The following is a 14,067-nucleotide window of genomic DNA, read 5'->3' as shown; positions in this document are numbered from 1 at the left end:
TGCATTATGTGCAGAGTCACTTACATTAGGACATGCATTTAACATTTCATCCGCTGGGCCACACAGTCAAGAGGAAGTCTATGACAAAGCTTGCTTATTTCATTACGTCCGCTATTTTGACAGTATTACCATTAATATTAGTTCAGAGCCTCGGGGCGGGGCATGGTGGGGGGGTTTGAATATACCTGTAAATACAATATACTGTAGATATCATACAGTGTCCATACAATGATTGTGATCCAATAATGACCCATTTCTTTTTACGTTATAATCTTCTATGCATCAGAGTTATGCACAATTTGTCTTCATCTGTGAATTTACAGATTAACAGTAAAAGTTGATAGTTGGTAGTTGGTAAAAAAAAAAAAAGTCCAATAAGTTGTGATATCATTTAGATTTCGTCTTAACTGTTGGTCTCCTGAGATATCAGAAAATTGTATTGTTGACCATTTTTCTCCAACAGCATTAGACTTATGATGATTTTTATTAAATTGTTTATAACCAGTACAAATAAATATATCAAATTATTATTACAGCTGAAATGTATAAAATAATATTTTGAATGTTAAAGTAAAATTTGTAGTATTACATAAAACCACTTTAGTGTTTCTTTATAGATTGTGTCAATGTTCCGTTTGAGCAGAAGAATCACAATGACCCTTTTATGCTGTGTTTAATTTATTTTTTATTTTTTTCTGGCTAAAATAAATTTGTGTCTGCTGGTTATCTTGAGTTTGGTTTTCCAGAATTCACGAACCCTATTGTAATGTAATGTGTTCTTAATGGTTATTGTCTGAACTCTCTGTGAATTTATAATGAAACACTATACTTTGCTCTGTGAATAATATGTGTGATGAATTAAACCCTGGAAAACGAGACTAGATCCTTTGAAGTTGTATTAAACAATTTCTTTAAAAGATAAGGCTCAACACTGTGATTTTTTTTTTATTAATTCATATGATGTATGCAAACGAAAACATGTTCTTTAGGTTTCCAAATAAACTGGAATATTCAGGAATTTCTTTTAAAAAATAACTCAAGCCTATATATATTATTTGTTAATATTTTATATAACATATGCAAATGAAAACATACTCATGGTTCATAATGCCTTGTGAAAATATATCAATTTTTTTTCTTAAATCTTCTGTTGCTTTTAGATTTTGTGTTTAAAATTGATTGTGTAAAAAAAGTGTGATGTATAAAGTGTTTTTTTTTTTTTTTTGAGACAAGGAAAGCAATACACTATACATATTAAAAGTAACTTGCCAAATCTTAGGTTCAAAAACAGAAGAAAATAATATTATATCACATGAATAAATTAACCCTGTTATGGTTAAGCATGTTTATATTTTATTTCATTTTTAATACGTTTAAAGGTAAAATAAACATTGTCAAAGGTTTGTGTTTCCTACAGTATATTTACATGACAGCAACAAATGTAGGGTTTGTGGGCTGCTTTAGATAAAAAGAGTGGAATATAAAGAGTGATAGAAAGCATAAGAAGAGCTCTCTGTTTTTATAGTTCAATCTCCAGAGAATTTGTATTGAACCAAACTACAGTGAAATCGTACAAAATTAATAATTGTGTTTTGAGTAACAAATTACCTCCTGGAATGGCGCCCAACTCATTATTAAACTTTACCATGATTTAAAAGGAAATATAAGTATGTAGTTTATCGAAGTTATTTCAGATATATAAACATGTTTATACTGGGATGGGGTAGTTATTTTAGAATTCTGTCTGCATAACAATTTCATTTTAATTACATCATGACAATTAAAACAGAACATATTGCTTGGAGGCTTACTGTCTATGTTTCCAATCTATTCATATAGATTTTTTTGTTTACGTTCAGATTGTGACAAAAGGTAGTTAGCTTTTATAGTGGATTCCATGTCTAGGCATATAAAATACTTACAATTATTACAGAAATCCATTTCAGTTCACCTTAACAAATAATCAGAAGTAAAAGATATTTACAAAGAAAATGACTAAGAGTTAAGGATTCAGTGTGAACAAAGTGTTTGAAGTTATAACATCACCAGCAATTTAAAACAGTAATTGTTCTCCGATGGCAAGTGGCTTCTTGTGTGAACATACTGTAACGACCGCGTGCATTGGGTTCTCAGTGAAGGAAATGAAGACGCTACTAGGATATTTCTTTAGCTCTAACAAGGGCTTTTTAATTGTTAGCTCTTTCAGCAATAATGAATTTAGCTCTTTTGCACTCCTTGGTATCAAACACATACATGCAGCGTGCAGGCCGCGTTTATATAGGTTCTTTCTTATCGCTCATTGGCTGGTATTTACAGTGATTAATTTACATAACCTCCCACCATTCACACACACAGTAAGCCCACCAGGGGCGGCGTTCCCATAGAATCGACAGCAGAGAGTTACTCCCAGCCTGGTGTGCTTGACCGACGCTACAGTACTGTATACCAGATACATTTCCATAAATGTAACATTTTGAATTTCCTGTTTGACACACCTGCTTATCCAGAAACCTGTTTTAATGGAGGGAATCTGGCAGGTGTTCTGTCCCTCAGGATTGTAAGGAGATGTGAAAAGCCCTACACTTTTATCCACACAGTGACATTCATTAATTTGCTAATTGTGAGTGTATGCAACCTCTTACATATTTATTGTTAAATTATTATAAACCAAATAAACACAAAACATTGTACTCTGTAACTGAGGTACCCGTATATTGAAATCAACAAACAAAATAGAGATTTAAAACAAAGTGTCTTATAGTTTATATTAACTCACATGCATACAAAATGTCTGCAACCCACTCCTTCCTTCCTTTCTTTTTTGCATGTAATTTTATATTGATTCGGTCTGCATACCAAATCAAATAGGAAAGCATATTTTTGTATTATATTAACAGGTATTGACTGTACAGAGATCATCATTAATGTAAAAGTAAAAACAGCTGAATGCAGCATTCTCCCTTGACAGATGGTATCCTTCAAAATGGTTATGAATGTTTGTTTTTTTTTGTCTCCCAACAGAAGCATTGAGGCATATTGACATTATGACCATCCTGCAAATCTCAAAAGGATCAGTTTCTGAGATTGTGGCAATGAAAAACAATAGGGAACGGGAAATAGAATGGAGAAAGAAAGCTGTTACTAACATATAGCTAGCTAGATAGATAGATAGATAGATAGATAGATAGATAGATAGATAGATAGATAGATAGATAGATACCAGTATGAAGTAACTGATAAACTGAAAACCCAATATTTTAATAATATAAATCTGAAATAAATAAATAGATCTAAAAACAGATCAAATTATTGACCCCTTCAGGGAGACTGATTTGTTTTGTTAACACTATTCTGGTTATGATGTACTAAGTGTCTATTCCCAATTCACTGTGCAGATATTGTTACTCAGGTTCCAGCTTTCCTTTTATCCGTGACAATTACTTAACATGTTTTGTTAAAAGTTCATAGTAGCAAAATATAAAATGGCTAGGAAGTGTCCCTCGATGACTAATTACGTTTTAAAATCTGCTGCCTCCCTCCTACAAGGATTTTGATCTTTAGATATTTGAGTGTACATACTACTCCATTTGATCTTACCTGAATTTTCATTTACATGAACAAAAACAACTTACTGTTGGATGAACATGTTTCATTTTTTTCCAAAATGTAGTGGTTGGTGCATCATTTGGGGTGGTGCGATGTTTTTCACTTGAATGCCAGTTCCTGTGAGAAATGCTTTGCTTCTATTCAAGATACAAGTAATTGCCAATGCATACTGTGGATGTACAGTAAGTAATGGGGATACTGTTATCACTGTTGAACAATATCTCCAATTTTGTATTTACCAGAACAGGTGTATTTTCTTAATGGAGACACCTACCAGAAACACTCCTAGACAACTGGGATTGTTACAGAGGGACCAACCTCCAAGATAAGTGAAGAGGTATTTATCTTATAAATAGGGCTTTTGATTTTCGGTTTTAACTGATAAAACCCGATAAAACACCCATGACACACACACACAAAAATAAATAAATAAATAAATAAATTGGTGGATAGCCAATAAACACTGGAAAACTCTGGAAAAACATGAAATTGTTAATCAATTCACATTAACTATACCCTTTAACCATTAAAAAATAAAACCTACTACAAAGATAACAAAAAATACATTTTCCAGTGCTGCTGGGCAATGTCCCGCCTTCCTGACTTGCATCTCTCATTAATTCGTTTTTCCAAAATAATACTTAAAATACTTAATACTTAAAACCCGCCCCAACTGCTGAGTGACAACACGTTCCTAAATTGCTATGGGAGACTCCGCTTGCGAGGTTTAAAACGAGATTACAATCAGGATGGAGGCTCGTTAGCGGGATTTAAAACTGTGTTACAGTTATGATACGGAGGACTTAAAATAGAATTGTAGCGAAATGTACAAAAATGCCCAGACAAAAACCCCAGAAGAATGTGCCCGTGACCATCGGGATTTCGTTGTGGAAGACAGCAAAGGAAAGAAGGTACTGAAGTGTGCAAGTTTTGCCGAATTACTACCGTACATATTTTGACAAAAAAAAAAAAAAAACAAACAAACAAAAAAAAAAAAAAAACGCTCAAGCATTTTAAAAAGTAACCGAAAACAGAAATTTCATACAGTATATCAAAAACGAAAAACCCGAAGAAAAAAAAAAAATTACATAACAAATGAAGATAACTAAAAATAAGCACCGAAATATACAATTAATAAAACCTGAAAAACAGAAGCCCTATTTATAAAGCCTTCCCCAGTGGAATATATAAAGTACTTTGTAGGTTGGAATCAACTCCATGGAAATACTGTTTAGTTCACACTCAGGGCTGCTCATATATCCTGCAGAAGAACAGACTTCAATAGTTCATTACAATGACCAAATAAGGTCATGCCTTACAGATGTTTATTACCTAATATTTCTGAAACTTTCTGAACTTTACAAAACCTTCCAGTAATCGATAACTTGATGAAATGCTGACCTTACTGAAACTTTCGACTACCGAAAAATTTTATGTGGGTGATGTATTATAGTTTTCCATAATGTACCAACATCAATACATTGAAATACATACAACCTAACATACTAAAATACCATTCTTGTTAAGTTATGATGGTTCCTAACACAGTATCTTGTCATTCAGCTGAATTAAAAAAGACACAATACAAACAGAATTACCCTCTGTCCCATACTTGTTGTTAAGGAGTAAAATGTAATGAGAAACGGTTCTTATTGTCAGTACCAGAACAATTGTACACGATTCATATAAGCAGGGTTAATGACAGAATTATTCATTTCTTACATGTTCAAATAATGAATAGTGTTACCAGAATAATTGTATTCATTTAAAAGAACAGTAATGCACATTACTACTTCCCTTTACGATTCAGTTCTATCAATCCAATTAGCAAATGGTGTAAATTTGTTGGAAACACGCTGACATTCTCTCAGTATGTGATATATACCAGGTGTCTTATATTACTGGTAATTGAGTCAGTTACTTTCTCACCCCCTTCTAGTAAGTAACCTTGCTAATTGAGGAATGTACTTTACTACAGGCATCATCTCTCTGATCTTTCATTGGCACAAACTTCTTGTTCTTATGCACTGGTGTGTGTATATATATATATATATATATATATATATATATATATATATATATATATAGTGCCTATAGAAAGTCTACAACTGCTTTCAAAATGTTTACCTGTTGTTGCCTTATTGCCTGGAATTAAAATGCATTAAAATTTTTTTTGTTTTTTGTTTTTTGTTTCTTTATTTATCTACACATCCTACCCCACAACTTCCAAGTGAAAAAAATATTCTAGAAATTTGTAGACAATTAATTAAAAATAAAAACTGAAATAGCTTGGTTGGATAAGTGTCCACCCCATTGTAATAGCAATCCTAAATTAGCTCTGGTGTAACCAATCGCTTTCAAAATCACACACCAAGTTAAGCGGCCTCCACCTGTGTTAAATTGTAGTGACTCACATGATTTCAGGGTAAATTCAGCAGTTCCTGTAGGTTCCCTCTGCTGGGTAGTGCATTTCAAAGCAAAGATTCAACCATGAGCACCAAGGTGCTTTCAAAAGAACTCCGGGACACAGTTGTTGAAAAGCACAGATCAGTGGATGGGTACAAAAAAATATCAAAGGCTTTAAATATCCCTTGGAGCACAGTCAAGGCGATTATTTAGAATTGGAAGGTGTATGGAACCAGCAAGACCCTGCCTAGATCAGGCCTTCCCTCCAAACTGGATAACCGAGCAAGAAGGAGACTGATCAGAGAGGCTACAAAGAGGCCAAAGTCAAAGTGTACATGTGACAACAATATCCCAAGCACTCCATAAATCTGGCCTCTATGGTAGGGTGGCAAGAAGGAAGCCGTTACTCAAGAAAGCCCATCCTTGAATTCTGTTTGAAGTATGCAAAAAAACATTCAGGAGATTATGTAGCCATGTGGCAAAAAGTTTTGTGGTCTGACAAAATTAAAATGGAAGTTTTTGGCCTAAATGCAAAGCGTTATGTTTGGCACAAACCCAACACAGCGCATTACCCAAAGAACACCATCCCTACTGTAAAGCATGGTGGTGGCAGCATCATGTTATGGGGATGTTTCTCATCGGCAGGGACTGCGGCACTTGTCAGGATAGAAAGGAAAATGAATGAAGCAAAGTACAGAAAAGTCCTTGAGGAAAACCTGCAGCATGACAGCTTATACCCTTATACCCTTGCAACTTTTTATTTAAAACTAAAAATTACTAAAAATTATATATATATATATATATATATATATATATATATATATATATATATATTATATATATATATATATACATATATATATACATACACATACACACACTGCAGATAAAAAAATCCATAGTTTTACCATGCTAGCCGCCTTGAATTCTTGAATCAAAACCAGTTTTTTCTTAAATATCCAGTAGTGTTTATATTAACCAATTCCATGTCTTTTGAAACAAAATGATGTATGAATCAGGCAAACAATGAGTAATTAAGATTCAGGGTGTGTGAAAAAGTAAGTGAACCCCTGGTTTTATCAGCTCATTTAAGGGGATACTCATAAGAATCAGATGTTTAAATAATCAGGCAGATCTTCATGGGTGAGTTTGGGAGGTCCCACCCTATATGCCCACAATCAAACTTGACCGATATCACAGAAAACAATTATGCATAGAGTATGAAGCAAATACCTTGAAATGTTAGGTCACCCCACTATGGCAGCCATCTTAGGTCACAAATGAACAGTGCTGTTTTTGCCCAGTTGGTTTCCATAGCATTGAAAATATGAAGTAGCAAACTATAATGTTTTGTGATATATTAGCAATTGTAGTGGCAGCAGCATTGATGAACAATTTGCAAATTCATACATGCTCCCCTAATGGGGATGCTTAAACTGATATCTGAAATCTCCCAGTGGATTTTTGCATAAAAAGTCTGGCAGACAAATTATTTACTCCCAGTTTTAAATTAATTATGTACAATAGTAAGGCCTCATACACACACACTGCACTGTATTAAGAAACTGCACTCGCTGCAGTTGTTTGTTGTACACACACTCCTTTCATTACTGAAATGAGCGCACTCCTTGTTTAAACTAACAGTTGAACTCGGACCATCATTACTCGACAGTCCTTAGGTTTGTGTGGCGGCAGCATGGAGGCTGTGTTTTTGTTCATGCTTTTGGAAAAAAGTACAGTACGTAATCGATCGAGAGCTTGTCAAGCGCAGCTATGCTCTTTTGTGCAAAGCCAGCAGCGTTTTGCTTTTTCTGCACTAAATAAATGTTGTTTGCTGCCATCCAGCTCAGCCTGGACCCCTTCTTTAAACCAAATATTTATATATTTTTTGGTCTCTTCTTTGGACCAAGTGAGTCTGCGGTTGGTAGCAATGTTTATCACACGGAAATGTCTGACAAATGATGACATCATTACTTATGCAGAAATCCACTGAGCACCTATTGAGATTGTTTAGTGCAGTTTTAATACACACACACACACACACAGTTGCTGCACATGAACTAACCAAACTGAAGTAATAACCAAACTCACTACTTGCTTGAACAGGGTTAACTAGTGCAGTTGTCGCTGCCTTTTGCAATAGAACTGTGTGTGTGTGTGTACTTAAACCGTATAAAGAGCAAAAGGTAAACTCACAATCATATTTAGGCTGTGTGTGTGTACGATGCATGTGACTAGTAGAGTAAAAAACTAAATGATAAAAATAATAATAATAATAATAATAATAATAATACTAATACTACAATATGTATAATTAAGCCAATGGAGGAATTCACAAAACCAGTTAAGTGTTATTAGCACCATTTTTTTCTGAAGGGAGAATAGCTCAATAATTTAATTCAAGGACTCTTATGCATTCTTAAATTGTTTATTTCTATTTTTTTCTCTTTTGAGAAAAAATGCTAGTGACACCTTGGCACAAAATGGCAAAGTTAGTATCTATTTGTATTCTGTACATGTACATCAGTATAGTTATTGCAAGTCTACAGACAATTCTGACAACTTAATGAGTTAAAATTTGAAAGGAGGATGTTCAGTGGTCACCTTAGTCAAGCCACAGCAACATTTTAATTGTATGACTACATTTTATTGTACTGAAAAAGCCTTTAAGTAAATTTGTGATCTTAACCAAATATCAAGTGTCCAATGTAGAATACTTTGAATTCCATGTATTAATCTGTAATGTACCTAAAAAAGTAAAAACTAAATCCCACTGAAACCTTATTGTCTTCGCTATCATCTTTTATCATTTGTCATCTGTCTGCTTGTGTACTTTAAAGGAAAGTACACTCTAATGTGATCAGCTGTAGATGGTCACACTTGCTGTCCTGCTTGAGCACTGAAAGCACTTTGTACTGTGATCAGGGTTGATGAGAACTTTCACAGTTCAATGCATAAGGAGTCAGTGGAAGATTGGTTATATTCAATTGTTATTTGTACAGCAAGACACACTTGATATCCAAAATATAGTCTGGTCAACAAAAGGATTATTTCAGAACTCCTTATTTACCTACTTTACATTATATGCTTATGTAGATGGCCTATTTTTAAAGGTTTGGTCATACATCACAGTCTGTACCTCTTAATAATAATAATAACAACAATAATAATAATACATGTCCTTAATACTGTAAATGACAACTTTTCTTGGCTTTTATTTATGTATTTTAGTTTTTGATATATTTTCTTTACAATTCAGTGAAATACAATCCCAATGCAACCCACACGTTGCCTATCTGACTGGAAACAAGGAAGATTTCATACAAATTTCTGTACTTTATCACTTTACTGTGAGACTGCTAAAGGATGGCTCTCAATAAAGCCTTGATTTTGACTTTTTGAGGGCTTGAAGAAATCCTGCAGAATTGTTTTAGTCTTGCAATCCATCATTGTTAATTTCAGTGTGGAATCCTTGACCTTGGTTTATATATCTATACACACACACAGCATCAAAGCGCTTCTATTAAATATTATTATAATAAAAAGACAAGGGAGTACAGCAAATATACTGTACTTTGTTATATAGCTGTGTTGTTCTTTTTGTACTGCATAATTTCAGTGACAGGGTTCTCAATTTATAAAAGGACATACATGCTTCACATCAGTTCCAAACCAGATATCACCAAAAATATAAGCTATTTAAATAAAGGTTGATACAAATTAGTGCATTTGATTAGGAATACAGTTTTAAACAAAGTTTTTTTTTTTTTTTTTTTTTTTTTTTTTTTTAACAATGTAAGACTTGCAAAATATCATTGATACATAATAAATAAATTTACCAACATAAGAAAAGCAATTGCAATGTTAATGATAAAGGACATTATCAATGTTTAAAAAAATAAATAAAAGAAAAACATAAAACACACCATCTCTACATAATACACAGCATCATAAAAGCACAGTGTCTCAGACATTTTTTGGTACATGTACTGTATGTGCTATTTTATTATTAGTACAATTTACTTTAAAGCAAAAGGTCAATTTAAGGTTCAGAAATCTTAATTACTAGTTGAAATGTGCACATTACCGTTAACAATGAGATGTGCTTTCAGTGACAAATCTGTATCCCTGAGTCATTTGTTACAGATTTATTTTACAAAATGTTTTTTTTTTTCTTTTTTGGAAGGTATTACACTGAACAAAAATATAAAACGCAACATGCAACAATTTCAAAGATTTAACTGAGTTACAGTTCATATAAGGAAATCAGTCAATTGAAATAAATTCATTAGGCCCTAATCAATGGATTTCACATGACTGGAATTACAGATATGCAACTGTTGGTCACAGATAAAAAAAAAAAAAAAAAAAAAAAAAAAAAGGTAGGGGCGTGAAAAAAAAAAAAAAAAAGGTATCAGAAAACCAGTCAGTATCTGGTGTGACCACCATTTGCCTCATACAGCGCGACATCTCCTTCACATAGAGTTGATCAGGCCGCTGATTGCGGCCTGTGGAATGTTGTCCCACTCCTCTTCAATGGATGTGCGAAGTTGCTGGATATTGACGGGAACTGGAATAAGTGGTTGTACACGTTGATCCAGATCATCCCAAACATGCTCAATGGGTGACATGTCTGGTGAGTATGCAGGCCATGGAAGAACTGGGACATTTTCAGGTTCCAGGAATTGTGTACAGATCCTTGCGACATGGGGCCGTGCATTATCATGCTGAAACATGAAGTGATGGCGGCGGATGAATGGCACGACAATGGGCCTCAGGATCTCGTCACGGTATCTCTGTGCATTCAAATTGCCATCGATAAAATGCAATTGTGTTCATGGTCCGTAGCTTATACCTGCCCATACCATAACCCCATCGCCACCATAGGGCACTCAGTTCACAACGTTGACATCAGCAAACCGCTCGCCCACACGACGCCATACACACCGTCTGCCATCTGCCCGGTACAGTTGAAACTGGAATTCATCCATGAAGAGCACACTTCTCTAGCGTGCCAGTGGCCACCAAAGGTGAGCATTTGCCCACTGAAGTCGGTTACGACGCTGAACTGCAGTCAGGTCAAGACCCTGGTGAGGACGACGATCACGCAGATGAGCTTCCCCGGTTTCTGACAGTTTGTGCAGAAATTATTCGGTTGTGCAAACCCACAGTTTCATCAGCTGTCCGAGTGACTGGTCTCAGAAGATCCTGCAGATGAAGAAGCCGGATGTGGAGGTCCTGGGCTGGCATGGTTACACGTGGTCTGTGGTTGTGAGGCCGGTTGGATGTACTACCAAATTCTCTAAAACGTTGGAGGCGGCTTATGGTAGAGAAATGAACATTCAATTCTCTGGCAACAGCTCTGGTGGACATTCCTACAGTCAGCATGCCAGTTGCACGCTCCCTCAAAACTTGAGACATCTGTTGCATTGTGTGACAAAACTGCACATTTCAGAGTGGCCTTTTATTGTCCCCAGCACAAGGTGCACCTGTGTAATGATCATACTGTTTAATCGGCTTCTTGATATGCTACACCTGTCAGGTGGATGGATTATCTTGGCAAAGAAGAAATGCTCACTAACAGGGATGTAAACAAGTTTGTGCACAAAATTTGAGAGAAATAAGCTTTTTGTGCGTATGTAAAATTTCTGGGATCTTTTATTTCAGCTCATGAAACATGGGACCAACACTTTACAAGTTGCGTTCATATTTTTGTTCAGTGTACATGGATTACAATAAATGGGTGTAGAGCAGTGCTGAATCATAGAGAAATTTGTTTGGTCATGGACAACCAGCTAAAGAAGGCATCAGCAAATGCAATATAAAAAATGAAGTCCACCAAAACAATGTAGAAAACACCTACATAGAGGGATAAACAAGAGGTTATTTACATGTGAGCCCACTAATAAAAGACCTAAATAATGCCAACCGGATTGTAAAAAAAAAAAAAAAAAAAAAAGTAATGCTAGTTCACATTATACCATTAAGTGAAATAGAGAAACAGTAAATCTTTAACAGAATGTATTTGTCCTCTATAGCCCTCATATGTAAATATGTGTGTCAACTGGTATATTACTAATACATGGCAAAGCTCGAATCTTTACACCAATTATGAACTCCCTGACAAACTATCTTGTAGTCCATTCTGAATTAATGGCATTGGCCACTTCAGCTTCCTTCAATGAAATCCCCCCGTCCCGTTTTCTACCGCAATTAAAATCTCAAATGACAGTCATTTTAAACTCTTTATTTTTCCAATATAAACACATGTAAGAGACCACCAAAGCTATTCTATTAAATATTATTCTAATAAAAAGACAAGCTACTGCAGCAAATACTGTACTTTGTAATATTGTGAGGAAAGTGATGATTAAGTTACTTCATGACACAACCAACCGTGTAAACTTACTTACTTAATGTTGTAGCTTAGAATCCTTTCTTTATATCCTTTTAATTCAGGACATTTTACTTGAAGTGTTTATAACAATTAAAGGGTACATAAGGACCTATGTATTCTATTGTGTTACATGTTCCATTGTGGTGCTACAACTGTATAGTTAAGGTGTGTGTATTGTTTTAATTATTATTTTTTTTTTTTTAACATTGACCACTTTTTAAAATTGCATTCCCAGCCTCAATGGCTTCACATGTACCTGGATGGACCTCTCAGAACTACATTTCCCATCATCAGTTACATAGTGGTAAATCCATCTCAGTTACATATGTGAGCAGGAGGATGATGGGAAATGTAGTTCTAAGAGAAGTCCATACAGGTACATGTGAAGCCATCTTGAGGTAGGGAATGCAATCTAAAAAGTTTAAAGAAAAAAAAAAAAAAAAAAAAAAAAAAAAAAAAAAAAAAAAAAAAGAAAACACACACCGTACGTAAACAGTTTGTAGCAACACATGGGAACATGTAACACAATAAAATAAAAAGGTCCTTATGTACCCTTTAAGATTACATTCATATAGCTCCAATATTCAATAAAATCAGTTTTCACATCAATAAGACTTTCTAAAATGTGTCTTTACCAGTTGGGTTTCAGTTAAATTATGTGTACATGTTTAATTTGAATACTTTTTTATACCAGTATGTGTGTAATTAAGCCTTTTATGAAACAGTAGTATTTTAAAATTTACCTTTAATAAACTATAACTTATACTGGGGTTAAACTCCATTCTGTGTTACCCAAGAAAAATTGCTTAATATAAAGTAAACCCACAGCTGTATTTTTTACTACCACCAGGAAACAGATGCTCAGCATCCTAAAGATTTGTAGCAATTCTGGCACTATGGCTAAACAAAACAAAAAAATAAATAAATAAGCTCTTGCGCCCATACAAATCCAGGTAATTGGGCTACAGCTTTTTATTCTTTACTGGGGTAAAGGGCATACAGAATGTCACACTCGGAGCCAGTCACTTAAATGAATAACATAATATACAATGTGTGACAAACAAAAAAAAACACTGTTCCTAGTCCTGGAAGAAAATAAAAATCCATAGATTGAGATGTTACATGCCTTTTACTACATAACTTTATATCAGTTTTGTCATTGATAAATGTGTAGCTTCTAGACCATATTGAATCCGGCCACATAGTATATTGGTCAAGGTTAAATAAGTTCACTAGTAATAACTGGGCCTGCATTTTATCTTGATAAGAAAGCAACAAAAATATGTAAAAAGCATGACTGAGTATTAAACAAACTTAACGTACATAAGGTAAACAAACCTACATTTTAAACCACTGGCTTACCTGGGACGTACTAACCAGAATTAAGATAATTCCCATAATGCAAGTTATTTTTTTATATTTTCAGTGTCTTAATAAACTAAAAACACATCTGAAAGCAAACTGTTCAAACACAGTCACCGATTTGGCTAACTTCCATTAAACAAAAGTTGTTATCTTACAAATGGACACAAGACAGAGGATGAATTAAAAAACAAAAAACAAAACAAAACAAACAAAAAAAAAAAAACAACTGTATACCACTACCAGGTTATTACAGCAGTCCATACATTTCCAGTTCTACATGGTCTTTCTGGTCT

The 14,067-nt window shown here is 34.3% G+C and overlaps 1 protein-coding gene across 4 annotated transcripts in view; it reads right to left on the bottom strand.

Moving 5' to 3' along the window:
• Positions 1 to 12,900: 12,900 nt before the first annotated feature.
• LOC121322316 (speckle-type POZ protein-like B) overlaps positions 12,901 to 14,067 on the bottom strand; it is a 26,991-nt gene continuing 25,824 nt past the window's right edge. For all 4 annotated transcript variants that reach the window (XM_041262107.1, XM_041262109.1, XM_041262110.1 and 1 more), the window contains one exon: positions 12,901 to 14,067. This exon is cut by the window's right edge and continues 1,010 nt beyond it. The gene's annotated coding sequence lies outside the window, so the exon portion shown is untranslated.

The sequence above is a fragment of the Polyodon spathula genome, chromosome 10 (assembly GCF_017654505.1).
Source record: "Polyodon spathula isolate WHYD16114869_AA chromosome 10, ASM1765450v1, whole genome shotgun sequence".
In the NCBI taxonomy this organism is placed as follows: domain Eukaryota; kingdom Metazoa; phylum Chordata; class Actinopteri; order Acipenseriformes; family Polyodontidae; genus Polyodon; species Polyodon spathula.
The sequence above is the reverse complement of the archived record's forward strand: the minus strand, read 5'-3'. Positions and strand labels throughout refer to the sequence as shown.